The sequence below is a fragment of the Heteronotia binoei genome, chromosome 2, assembly GCF_032191835.1.
Source record: "Heteronotia binoei isolate CCM8104 ecotype False Entrance Well chromosome 2, APGP_CSIRO_Hbin_v1, whole genome shotgun sequence".
NCBI lineage: Eukaryota > Metazoa > Chordata > Lepidosauria > Squamata > Gekkonidae > Heteronotia > Heteronotia binoei.
The window spans coordinates 140,956,241-140,970,172 of record NC_083224.1 but is presented as its reverse complement, the minus strand read 5'-3'; the positions used below and the strand labels follow the sequence as shown (position 1 = coordinate 140,970,172).

The 13,932-nt window shown below is 44.9% G+C and overlaps 1 protein-coding gene across 3 annotated transcripts in view; it reads left to right on the top strand.

Annotated features, from left to right (window-relative positions):
• The window catches only part of TTLL7 (tubulin tyrosine ligase like 7), a 124,029-nt gene that overhangs the window by 19,096 nt on the left and 91,001 nt on the right, over positions 1-13,932 (top strand). The window contains exons 1-2 of one of the 3 annotated variants that reach the window (XM_060232111.1): positions 7,970-8,153; positions 9,520-9,619. The exons of the other annotated variants lie outside the window; for them this stretch is intronic. The gene's annotated coding sequence lies outside the window, so the exon portion shown is untranslated. Of the gene's footprint in view, positions 1-7,969; positions 8,154-9,519; positions 9,620-13,932 lie in introns of those variants that run through there. 3 annotated transcript variants of the gene reach the window in all.

The following is a 13,932-nucleotide window of genomic DNA, read 5'->3' as shown; positions in this document are numbered from 1 at the left end:
CTGGCATTACCTCATGTAGTCTTTTTAAAATATACAGTTCATCACAAACAGAATTAATCTTAATATGCATATATAAAAGATTTTGTTCTTGTTGAAGTTTGGTCATGTTACCAACCAAGAATTATATCTTTTATGAAATTACAGCAGAATTGGAATGTTGGAGAGGTGTGTTTTCATGGTATTTGAATGTAGCTATTAGGCCTGTTAAGGATTTTAAAATTGTGGTTGGACTTAAAGATATCTGAAGTACTCTTTAGAATACTTCATAGGGGTTATGTCCTCAAAGCTGTGATCTGGATAACCCAGGTAGCCTGACCTCATCAGATCTTGGAAGCTAAGAAGGGCCAGCCCAGGTTAGTACTTAGATGGGGGAGATCTCCACGGAGGTCTAGGGTTACTACATGAGAGACAGTGCCAGGCAATGGCAAACCAGGTCTTGGTGTGAAACCCTTAGGAGGCAGCCATAAGTTGGCTGTGGCTTGATGGCAAAGCAAAAAAAGCAAACCCTTATTACAACTATGTAAGATGTAGATAATAATGTTGCTGTATTAGGAATATGAGTAAGGTCTGAGTAGGGCTGGAAGATGCCTGAAGACTTTGGGGTTGATCCAGGAGAGGGTGGGGTTTGGGGAGGGGCCTCAGCATGGTACAGTGCCATAGAATTCACCCTTCAAAGCAGCCATTTTCTCTAGGGGAGCTGATCTGCCTCCTTTTACAACTGATCTGCCAGCTGGAGATCAGTTGTAAAAGGAGGAGATCTCTAGGCTCTGCCTGGAGGCTGGCAATCCTCGGTCTGAGTCTGACAGATAAAGGGATGCCTCAAGCTGCTATGCTGTGTGAATTATCACAAAGTATACACTGTCTTTGATTTATTCACTGGAAATGGAGCAAATCCATATTTTGGTAGGTCTGTTGTTGGATTGGTCACAAAGTCTGTTCTTAAATGCTGATTTTTAGTAAACATGGGAAGGACAAATCTCTTTGTTTGCTCTTTTTCAAGAACTACTAGCAAAATTTCTTTGTGGCTGAGCTCTGGCATTGAGATTTCAGGGCAGGAAGAAGAATGGGCAGGCTGAGGTCACAGTTAGCATTTACTTGGAATTAGAGAGCCGGTGAACCTTGGCAGTGTCGTCATGCTTGTAGCTTGGAGGCAGCATGTAGTTGGACTGCAAATGGAACTGGATATTGCAGGGCTTTGCTTGCGGTGACTGAGTTATGGCTGAGAAAGCACATTCAATCTGAGCCTCTGCTTTCAGGAAAATACTAAATGTTTGAATAGTTGCACTCCGCCTGTGCAGTTCTCATGCTTATTCCCCGAAGGCCTAGAATTTGTCACTCTGATATGTTTTGTTTAATTGTTGGTGGGTTCCCATAGCTAAGCTCAGCTAACAGAACATGCTTGCTTAGTCTTTGTTGGGTAGATTCTAGCTAATGTCTGAGTACATAGGTTTTTCATTTGTGTTTGAGTAGTTCTTTACTTAACCAGGCTAATAATAAAACAATATTTTATAGTTTGCATTATGATTGCAGCATTTGAATATGATAGCCTGTACCCTTCCAGTCCAGCAACCAAAATTTCAAGACTTTCTCTAGCCTAAGGAACATTCCTTCAATGGGAAAGATTGCCAAAAATGTATGTGAAGTGCAGTGAATGTGTGACATACATAAAATAAATATACATTGTTTTCACTGTGGGAATTAAGATAAATTTACCACATTCCTTTCTGTGAATTTCTTCAGGGCTGTAGGATGCCTTTTCTCCCAAATCTGTGAGATTGTCTGCTTGAAATGCTTAAACATTTATTGGTTCCTGGTAGCAATCAGAGCAAGTTTCCGGTAGCAACATTGTACTTGTGGGGAGGGTACCCTTTAAAGGCCAGTGACATTTTAAGAGGAAATGCACATTATAAAATCAGTGAAATAAAGATGTTGGGGTGGACATGCTCATGTTAAGAATGGTGATGGTGATGTAGGGAAGCTGTGGCAAAAAATAAAACTATAGGAGAAGTTGTCTTCCTTCACAGTATTTGCCACTTAAACAGAAAGTGGTTGCTACAGTATATCACAGTTGATATGTTTAAGTTTTTAAGCTGTACTTGTGAATTTGTTTTTTCTTTTTAATTACTTTTCAGTACATTGCATAGAGAGTTTAGCTCACACATTTAGCAATCTATGATAGCGAAGGCCAAGAGTACAGTTTTAATTTGAGGCTGTACTGTAGGTTGGATCCAAACAGCAGTCTTCTGATGAGAAAGCAAGGTGGAGTCTTCTTTGAACATTTAAAAAGGCTATGTAGAAAAGCTATGTGGGGCAGAGGATGGAGCTGAGGAACTGAGATATACTGAAAAGGTAGATCTCACATATGTCATACCTCAGATGCTGTCTTGCATGATGGTGCTCCCCAATGTGAAAACAATTCTTCCACAAAGAAAACTATCCTGTTAACTAAGAGCCCTTCTGCCCAGCATCTATACTTCCATGTGGAAGGAGCTGGGTCTTTTTTGTTTTGTTTTGTTCAGAGGAGTATTATTAACAAAGTAGTTAGGAACAGAGCTCTTTAGGAAATGTATTTAGGAGGTCAATAAGAAATTACTTGCTTGCAGTTGATCATGCAACAAAAAGTCTATGCTTTTTTGACTTTTTGGAGTTAAATTGCAGTAGCAATGCTGTTTTTTGCACTATTTAAAATTGCTGTTTTACATTTGGAACTTGTTTGCCTTTCTCACTAGGATTCCAGGTGGATTACGCAGAGTGAGTTATACAATAAACAGGATGGGACAATCAGCAAACAATGAAATAGGCTTTGGGTTGTAGTAGAACCAACTAGAAACCTAAGAAAGAACTTGAAGCAAAGCATAAGTGTGAACATGATATATTAATGTATAATATAGTGGGTTCTATGCATGGCAGAGTCTCGGAGTAAGTGATAACAAGCTCTTTAATAGGAATCGCATAGTAAAGGTTACAATACAAGACTGCTGTTGGGGCCCACGGGCCGAAGTTATATACATCTCTGAGTTCCCACGCAAGCACGTTATTGGGTCATTCAAACCGGCAGGGGCTTGTGATTGGTCCTGGGCTGCGGGGGGTTTGAATCCTACAGCCTTTTGTTCCCAAGTCCCCAAGCTCAGTCCGTATGGCTCCAATGAGCCAGGTGGAAACACCAAAGTCTTCCCTTGAGTCCACATACATAACATCCCTCCCCCCCTTAGTTCGCAAGCCCCTAGTGGACATAGTCTTTTAGGTACGCGGGCTTGTGGTGCTTTTGCGTTGACCACCTGAATACAGGGGTTGGTGGTGACGTGGTTTCTTCTTCAGATGTTGCTGGTGGAGGCCCTGGTGCTGAGGGGGAATCCACCGGCTGGACTGGGTCCTCCGAGGTTTCTGGTGCTGATGGTGGTCCTGTTCATTCTGCTGGTTCTGGCATGGGTGTAGCTGCTGTTTCTTCAGCTTCCTCTGGCTCGGGGGGTGTTTCACCACGAGCAGGAGCCTTGGAGGTTGCGTTCTCATAATTTCCCCTGGGCACCTCTCATGCACGTATTTGATCAATGTGTCGCCTTATTGTGAATCCCCCCTTGAGGTGACTTCATACATGACGACCCCTAGTACTCGGGATACTCGCGCTGGTATCCATGCTGCCCCCCCAAGTTTTTGGCAAGCACTAAGTCCCCTGGGTCGAACCCCTGGGGGGCCCGGACCACTTCTGGTACCTCTTGTAGGTCGGGCGCGCGGTCTGGATGCATGTGATCCAGGAGGGTCGTCAGCCACTGGCCCATGAGAAGCTCTGCTGGGCTTTAGCCGGTGACCGTACTGGGGGTGGAATGTTGAGCTAAGAGGCACTCAGCGAGGTGTGCTTCCCACTCTCCGCATATGATTCGACGGAGCATTTCCTTCGTAGCCCACACCATTCTTTCCGCTTGGCTGTTTGTGGCTGGATGAAAGGGAGCTGACCTTTTGTTTCGGCCACAGAAATCTTGAAACTCGGCTAAGGTGAAGGCCGTCCCATTATCCGATACTAACGTGTCAGGGAGGCCATGTGTGGCAAATACCCTGCGTAGCGCCCCTAATGCTGCCCGAGAAGAGGTGGAGGCTACTGGCACTACCTCTAGCCACTTGGAGTAGGAGTCCACAATAAGGAAGAATATATGTCCCTGGAAGGGCCCTGCGAAGTCGAGGTGCAGGCAGGACCGGTGGTTGCAAGTGGACTCTCACTGTTGGGCCGGGGTGCGGGGTGGTGCCAGATGAGTCTCCTGGCTTGGCTGGCATCGGGCCACCCAGGATTCAATTTTGTCGTCAATTCCTGGCCAGTGCCTTCATGCATACAATTCCCGGATGGGTTTTGTGCATCGCTGTTAGGACTCGCTGCCACAGTTCCGGGCAACCACCACCCTACTTCCCCACAACAGGCACCCCTTATGCACAGTTTGTCCCGGCGGGATGCAAACGCAGAGAATTCCGAGCCCACCCATCCTTCTGGCCAGTTCAGAACTCAGGAGAGAATTGTCCATGGAAGAGCAGTGGGCAATGTCCTTCACGTGTACCAGATGGTCTGGGAGGCCTTCCAGTGACATGATCTGGAACGCTGGGTCTGGGTCCATGGAGGGCAGCTGCAGGCAACTCAGAGCATCAGCGTGACCCATCGCTTCCCCAGGGCGATACTTAAGGCCGTACAGGTAACCCACCAGGAAGATGGACCACCTCAACACCCGTGGTGAAAGCATTTGGGGCATTTGTTGGTTGGGGGCGAACAGGCCCAGCAAGGGCTTGTGGTCCGTCAAGATAGTGAAGGGCCGGCCATACAAGTAATCGTGGAATTTTTTTATCCCTGCCACGATAGCCAGGCCCTCTTTGTCTATTTGAGCGTAGTATCTGGTTTTTGTAAGGTCTTTGAATAATAGGCTACCGGGACCTCGCACCCATCCGGCAGCCTGTGGGCCAACACGGCGCCAACCCCGTAAGGTGAGGCATCGCACGTGAGCACGACGGATAGCCGCTCGTTGAAGTTTGCCAGCAAGCTATTAGAAGTGAAAATGTATTTTACCGCCTGGAAAGTGGCGGCTTGCCGACGACCACAAACCCACTGTGCCCTTTTGTCCAGCAGTCTGTGTAAGGGCTCTGCTACTGTCACCTTGTGGGGAAGAAAGGCATGGTAGAAATTGAGAATTCCCAAGAACGATTGTAACTTAGCCTTGTTGGTGGGAGCCGGCGCATCACAAATGGCCTTTATTTTGTCCTGGGCTGGATGAATGCTGCTTGCGTCCACCATGTACCCCAGAAAATCTATGGTGGGCACCCCAATACACATTTTGCCCGTTTTATCTTTAACCCTGCTCCCTCGAGTGCTGTAACACCATTCGGAGGCGGTCGCTTAATTCGTCTTTGGTGGCAATCAGCACATCGTTGAAGAATAGCTGTACCCCGGGGATGCCTTTAAGAAGGGAATCCATTAAGTTCTGAAACAGTCTCGGAGCCATGCTAACCCTGAACTGCAAGCGTCTAACCTTGAAGGCCCCCCGGTGTATTACGATAGTTTGCGCTTCTGCTGTGGCTGCGTCCACAGGGAGCTGTTGGTATGCTTGCACCAAATCCAGTTTCCCAAAGATTTTTGCTCCCGTTAGGGATGCTAACACATGGCTCACCACCGGAACGGGGTATGCATGGCCTTGCAACGCCTTATTTATCATGCATTTATAGTCAGCGCAGATGCGTATACTGCCATTGGGTTTGATCGAGGTTACTATGGGAGTCTCCCATTTTACATTAGTGACTAGTTCCAGAACCCCTTGGGCCATGAGGCAGTCAGCTCCTCTTCGATCTTGGACCTGAGAGCTAGTGGCACTCGCCTGGCCTTCAGCCATATGGGCTGCATGTTGGGGTCTAGTTGTAAGGCTACGGGGACCCCGGTGTATGTTCCCAGAGTTCTGTCGAAAACCCCGGGGAGCTCTTTGCACACCCTTTGAAAATCCCTTTGAACGGGGGTGTAATGGATCCCTGTCACTTGGATGCCCAGTGCCTGGAGCCAGGACCCACCTAGAAGGCTGCACAGATCGCCCTTCATCATGATGAGGGGGAGCTCGCCCTTGAACTTTCTGTACCCAACGTGGACCAGGCCCACTCCCTGGACTGCAACCTCCTGCTTTTGAAAGTCCTGGACAAGGAATGAGGTTGGTTTTAATTGAGCTTTCCCCCCAGGGCACATCTCCCTGAATGTGCAGGCCGAAATGACCGTCTGGCCCGCCCTGGAGTCTACCTCCATTTTGCAGGACTTCCCTTCTATGAACACAGTCACGTAATATTTATCTGGGGAGGGAATGGGCAACTGGCATACCTGGGTTCCTGAAGTGGTGAGTGCCTGGATGTCATTCACCAGTGCGACCTCGTGGCGGCGGCCATTCTGTTGGCAAGGAAGTTTTCCTTGGTGCAGTACCACCGACAGGAACACCTGGGCTATGTGCCCGGCCTTCCCGCATGTATGGCAGGTCGTGCTCCTGAATTTGCACGTGCGCCGCTCATGTGGCTCCCCACAGCTGGCGCAGGTCTTGGGGGTGGTCAATTCTGTTGTTCGCGTCCTGGGCTTTTGTTGGGTTGCCTGATGCAGGTTGAGGGCATCGTCCCCGTCTGAGTCGTCTGATTCTGCGGCCGGTTGCAGCTGGTGGGCGCTGGTCCCTGGGCAGCGGGCCTTTTCTTTGTGCTCATCCTTGGCGGTGGTGGCTATTTGTAGGGCTTTCTCTAAGGTCAGCTTTGATTCTGTTGCAATTTTCCGACGTGCCTTTCTGTCCTTGAGGCCGTGAGTGAACTTCATGAGCAGGTTCTCCTCCAATTGTGTGCCATACTCCGCCTTCCTGCCCACGTCTTGCAGGTGGGCTAGGAAGGTCCCTACGGTCTCATTTGGCTCCTGGAAGCTGTCGAGGGACTGAAGCATCTGGGTGAGGAGAGTAGGCTTTGCGACAAAATGGCCGGTCAGCGCCTAGATCTTGTCAAAGGAAGATGCCTTGAGCATCTCTGGTGCGACCAGGCCCTCTGCTAGCTGTAGCGTGGCGATGCTGCAGTTGCTCAGCAGGATGGCCTTCTTGATTTCGTGTTGATCCTCCTTGATTCACTGTGCCATGAGGTGGGACTTGAGTCTTTTGACCCAGGCTTCCCAGGCCTCGGGTTGTGCCGTGTTGAACTCCAGGATTGCGTTTTATGATTTGAACGCGGCAGCCATTATCAGGCTGGGTGCTGGTGCCTGTTGCGCGGCAGTGCTGGAGCTCGGTGTGTTTGGCGGTGCCGGGGTTCCCTGGACCTCACTCATCCAGATCCCATCCTCGTCGCCACTATCATATAGTGGGTTCTATGCATGGCAGAGTCTTGGAGTAAGTGATAACAAGCTCTTTAATAGGAATCACATAGTAAAGGTTACAATACAAGACTGCTGTTGGGGCCCACGGGTCAAACTTATATACATCTCTGAGTTCCCATGCAAGCACGTTATTGGGTCATTCCAACCGGCAGGGGCTTGTGATTGGTCCTGGGCTGCGGGGGGTTTGAATCCTACAGCCTTTTGTTTCCAAGTCCCCAATCTCAGTCCGTATGGCTCCAATGAGCCAGGCAGAAACACCAAAGACTTCCCTTGAGTCCACACACATAACAAAATGATTCAAGGTTACATAGCAGGATCCTACACACAACAAACTACACAGTTTGGGCGATGTATAGACCACAGATCCTAATAATTTTTCCAAATAGCTTTGTGAATCATTTTGTACAGTGCTACCCTATTGCTTGTGTAGAAAAGCCCTCTTGAGTAATTCAGTTTTGCATAGTTTGTGAGAAGACTCCCACTCTCCTTTTGCAGCAAAAGAACCTTTTCAGGGAAGCTCCTCCATTATCATGTCACAGCCTGGGAAACTTCTATAAGATAATGACTCAGACCTTCCTGAGTAGATATAAATTACCTGCTTACCATCTTCTTCTCACTTTTACACAGCCTTCTGTGTTATACCTCTGAGGATGCCAGTCACAGCTGCTGGCGAAATGTCAAGTTCTACAATGCTAAAGCATGGTCATACAGACTGGAAAATCTGCAACTAATGAACTCCGACCATGAAAGCCTTCAACAACATACAGTCACAGTTCTCTCAGAACTTTCTGAGCCCCATTTACATCACAAGGTGACTGTTGTGGGGAGAGGAAGGGAAGGCGCTTGTAAGCCACGCTGAGGCTGCTTTAGGTAGTGAAAAATGGGATATAAAAACCAACTCCTCTTCTTCCCCTTCCTCCTTTTCTTCCTGTCCTGTGCTGCTTATAAATTTATTACTTTTCCATTTGTAACAAACCACAGTTTGTCATTCCATCCAAATTACAGTTTGTTAATCCTGATTTGCAATTTTGGTTTACAAGAAAGAGGGAGGGGGAGATTTTAATCCAAAATTTGTTAATGTGGAGGCAATTAGTTTTAAGCTACAGGTGAGGGGAGGAAGGAGTAAAAGTGGAAGTGAGTACATAAGACCAAGGTTTTCCAAGGCTTGGTTGCAAAGCAGCAAACTGTGGTTTGTCATGCTCTATCTACGTTCTGTGTGTTTTAATACTACTACTGATGCTGTATTCATGCTGTTCTTTTATTATTTTTTGTGTTAGTTTTTTATGATTTCCACCTTCGCAATTTAATTTGAAATATGGGATGGAAAGCTTTTGAATTCATAAACAGGTTGACAGTGGAAATGTCTCTTGACATTTTGACATTACTGCTTTCCATTCTTCAGCAGTGGGAAAAGCTATTAAAGCTAGAGGGGAAATAGTTTTTAAGAGCTGAAAGTGGTTTGTGGGTGGCATAACTTTGCATAATGTGTATGTATGCATATATTTATTTATTTCCTTTGATTTATATCCCATGCTTCCCGCAAGTGGGCTCAGGATGTGTCACAACAATAAATTACAAAAACTAAAACAATAAAAATTAAATATCAACATAATTAAAACACTTAGAACAGTTAAAAAGGTGGACATTATACAGATTATAGTTCAACAGTCTTAAAGCTGGGAGCGATTGGACCATAGCTGAGCTATGAAGGTCTTATTAGTAGCAGTGTAGAGTTTAAAGCTGCAGCAGGGAGGCCAACTGGTGGATGTCTGCTGCCTCAACCAAAGGCCACTTCAACAAATATCTTGGGTTTTTCATGTTTTTGAAATAATACAACATCTGCAGAATTTGCCACAGAGGAGTGGATTAGTATATTCATCATCAGAACAACCTTTGTTTCAAATCACTATCAACTCTGGAAAAAAAACTCTAGGGTTGGGGGAGAAAATGAAATCTCGTACCCTTTCCTATTCTGTTCTACTGCTCTACTTTCCTGCCAGTTGTAGTTTTATTTATTTATCTGAGATTTGTTGTTGTTCCTATTATAGAATTTATTAATTACTCAGATTCTTTCTCATTGAGATAAATGAGAGGCAAATTTTTGTTGTCAGCAATTTAAAGGTTTTTGGGAGATGTTTCTCCAAGAGCTTTTTCTTTGTCATCCTCAATTGTCTTAGTTTATTTCCAGAGAATCTGCTGGGAAGTGGTAGGCCTGTAAGTGTGAATACAGTCCAATCCATAAGTGGCCACAACAGTGCTGTAGCTCTTCCAGATATGGTAATGGACTGAACCTGTGAAATGGAAACAGTGAATCATGCATCTCATCACCTATTACTTTAATTGTGCTGCTGAAGAAATGGATTTTACCCTCCTTGCTTTTAAGTTGTCATATATTATGCATTGGTTAGGAGCACCACTGAGCTATGTGTATTAATGTAATCTTGTCGGCAAAAAGTGTCTTTGTTTTTTGCTGTCTATGAAATTTTCTTACTTGAGATTAAAATGATTTCTTAAATGTAAATTATACCAGTATTTATATTTCAGACTCATTTTGTACAATGCTTTTAGAGCTACATATTGGGATATTTGGTTAATATTTGGTTAATATAGCAGAGTTTGCCCAGGCATCTTTTTTTCCTTTCTGTCAAGTCACAGCTGATTTATGGTGACCCTGTAGGGTTTTCAAGGCAAGAGATGTTCAGAGGTGGCTTGCCATTGCTTGACTCTATGTCACAAACCTGGTATTCCTTGGTGGGCTCCCTTCTGAGATGTGATGAGATTGGGCTAGCCTAAGCTATCCTTAGAAGTATGATACTGAGTGCAGTAAAATAAATCTGCCAAGATAGATTATGAAAAACTAAAACTTACATTTATTCAAGTAGATTTAGTTCATACTCAGGTTGCAATGGAAAGGAGAGAGAGAGATGCCTAATCTAATGAGTACTTTCACTCTCACAAATGGCCAGCTGAATCCAGCTTCATGTTTATGGAAGTATGAGGGTATTGTTTGTACAGGAGACACCTGTAGAGATGTATGACTCCATGGAGAGCTGTGTGAAGAGTGAAGGAGATCAAAGAACACAGAGTGAGGAGAGGTCAGAGGGCAGCTCCAATGTTAAGATAAAGAAAGAGACATCCCATTCAAGGAGGTATTTATTCACACTTGGATGTAGCACCCCCCTCCCCAAATGTCCAGGCATGCTGAGTTGCTCACTCCAACAATAAGTATGTTATAAAGAAAAGGAGTATAAACATTCTCCCACAAGTGGTATGTAGTAAAATTTGGAGTTTTCATACATACAAGTGCACTAGTTGCCAGGTGCTCCTAGCAGCTGGTGCCCTGCCACAGCATCATTCTGTTCCACAAGAACAGTGTACATTCTCAGTCTTTCCACTGTGCTATAATGGTTCTGGGTATATCCCAATGAACCATCTAACAGCACAGCGACCTGATCTTCCCTTCCCATCCAGTGTCCACTGAGCAGACTACTTAGGCTGAGAAAAAGAGTCAGAACCTTCATACTGAGGTCTGTGTCACGAGATGCTTTGTACGCGTAGCTTTTAGTTGTCATGGTCCATACAGTTAAAGATTTCCATTACAAAGTAACAGGATGGGGAAGAAGGGAGATAGGCAAAGCCATTCATTGTAAGTAGCTTGGCCTGATGATATCACTGACTTCTATCTCTACTGATTGAAGAGACTACTCATGAAGCTACCTTAGATGGAATAAGATCCATCTAGCTCAATATTGTATGATCTGAGGGCCAAACTATATGTTGCAGTGTCCATGGGTGTGACATTGCGACCATTTTTAGGTTAGTTAAAAAATGCCATGAGCATGCAGTAGGTCTAGAAGCTCTTGTTCCCTCTCCCTTTTCAAGTGCTCAAGGAAGTGCCACTGAGTCCCAGTGAGAAAGCAGGATAGAAATTAAGTAAATAAAATTAAAAATGCTCTACCATTGAGATAGGGCTCTTATTTTTACTGTGCAGGAACAGCATTCGCAATGCATTATGTCCATTGCCCTTTGGGATGGTTGTACAAGAGTGCCAAGATGCCATCACTGAGCAAGCAGGGAATTGGTAGGCAAGGGTAATTTTTACTGTTAAAACAAGTTTGAATTCATAGGAAACTTTTCGATTTTTACCATAAAAATATAAATAGCTACAGTATCTGCCTCCAAGGTACAGTACTGTTGTAACAATATTGTTAATCTCTACTGCATACTTGTAAACAGACCAGTTTTCAGATTGCCTGAATTTTTTTCACTTCTTTGGCTATCAGCATTCTACAGACAATGAGGGTGCCTCGTCTTCACAAAGCTGGTTTTCTTTTGGAAGAGGTATTTTAATTTACAACTTAATTCCTGCTTGCCAGGAATCCCCTGGGTATTCAGGAATCCCAGGGTTTTTTGCTGCCTTTTTGGATAGGCACTCACTGGCAAAGTTCGTAATTAGAATAGGGTAGATAAAGGGAGGGGTGGACTCTGTGGAATTGTACCCTGACTGAGGTTTCAGTTCTCCCCAGACTTTGCCCCCATAATCCAGGAGTTTCCCCAGGATCTGGCAACCCTACCCCATATCTCCTGCTGGCAGTCAAGGGGGACCTGACAATATCAGTTAACCCTCAGACTATCTTTCTTGGAACTCAGCTGATTTCTTCTCTAGGATGCTGACAAGGGAGGTCCTGAGAACTTTGGTTCACATTGGAGGTCTTCTTCTGAGGAACTGTGGCTTGGCCAGCTTCAGCAAGAAAACAGCACTTCAGGGACACTGACTGCAGGACTACAGGATCTAGTTTCTGCTAAATCAGATTTCCCCAAGGGTACATTAGTAGAGAGCTGCATTCTCAAAGAGCAGTGAGTAAGACCCTGAGTTAATAGGCCATCACTCATCTTCAGACTCTGGACCTTTAGTTTGGGAAGAGAAAAGTTTTAGGAGTGGAGAGTACCATAACCTATTGTGCAAACTGCCCCCCCCCATTTTAATAAATAGTTATTTTGCTTAAGCCAAGGTGTATGAGTAGTGTATGTGGGGAAAACATTTAAGAAATAAGGCCTTAAGCCTTGAACTTGCTATTAGTTCCAATGCCTGGGTTACATTTAAAAAAAACAGTAGGTCTCTGGGCTTCAGTTAACATACACCCAAGGGTTCTTAAACTGGTGCAGAATGCTGCTGCATAGATGCTAACATGTTTGCCTGTGCGGGCACAGATCCATCCTCTGCTGCATGAACTGCACTGGCTACCTATTGAGTACCGGATCCTGTTCAAGATGCTGGTACTTATCTTTAAAGCCCAATACAGCCAGAGGCCAGCATACCTTTGGGACCAGCTCTCCCTGTATGAGCCCCATAGCTCTTTACGATCAGTGACCCAGCACCTTTTGGTGATACCTGGCCCCAGAGATGTCCAACTGGCTTCGATGAGAGCCAGAGGCTTTTTGGCCCTGGTCCCTGCCTGGTTGAATGAGCTCCCCTTGGAGATCTGGGCCCTATGGAGTTTGCCTCAATTCCACAGGGCCTGTAAAACGGAGCTCTTTTGCCAGGCGTTCAGCTGAGGCAGTAGATGTCACTTGTTATTGGTCTCCCCCCCCCCCCTTTTCATTCCATTCCAGTACTATAGGACCTGCTGGACCTGAACAATTGGCCATGTTTGTGAGGCAGAATTCATCAGTTTAATCTCCACTGTTTACTCTGTAATTTTAGATTTTATATATTTTAATTGGTTTTAACTGTTCATTGACTTCTTTTATAATGTAACCCACCCTGAGCTTGTTCTACAGGAAGGGCAGGCTAAAAATTGAATAAAATAAATAAAATAAAATAAATAAACAAACTTCAGTATGCAGCTGTTACTAAAACTGGCTTCCATACTGGAGGATTCAAAAGCAGCAATTGTTATGCTGATTTCTGAACAGTGTTTCAGAAGGGATCTAGGAAATTACAGATCAGTTTGTCTAACATCTGTTTTTGGTATATTTAGTAGAAGCTGTTGTTAAAGATAGAATTAAGCATACAGAGGAACAAAGCTTGTTGAGGTTGGGGAAAACATATATAAAGATGGTTCAGAAAGTACTGGGCTTTCAGAAGGCTGTTCTGTTGTCAGGGTACTTCACCAAAGAGTCATTAGTAAGTAGTTATGGGGTGAGAGTCCTCTTAGGGATTAACAATAAGGTTAAGTAACAGGAAACTAAGACTAGGAATAAACAGACAGTTCCTGCTATGGAGTTCTCTGGTCAGTTCTGGGACCAGTATTATTTCATTTTTTAAATAAACGACCTGAAATCGGGGGTGAATAATGGTCAGGTCTTTGGGTGATACCAAATTATTCAGGATGGTACAAACCAACACAATTGTTGATTCTCTCTCTCTCTTGGGTGAGTGGGCAGCAGTATGGCCAGTGCAGATAAGTGTAAGGTGATGCACACTGGAACAGAAAATCCTAACTTTAAAGCATATGCTAATAAGATCTGAACTGGTGAGGTGCAAGAACTGGTGGAGTGGAAGAGTTTGGGATTGTAACAGATAGCTGACTGAAAATGTCTAAGTGTTCAGCCATAATGAGAAAGGAGAACTGTATGCTGAGGATTAT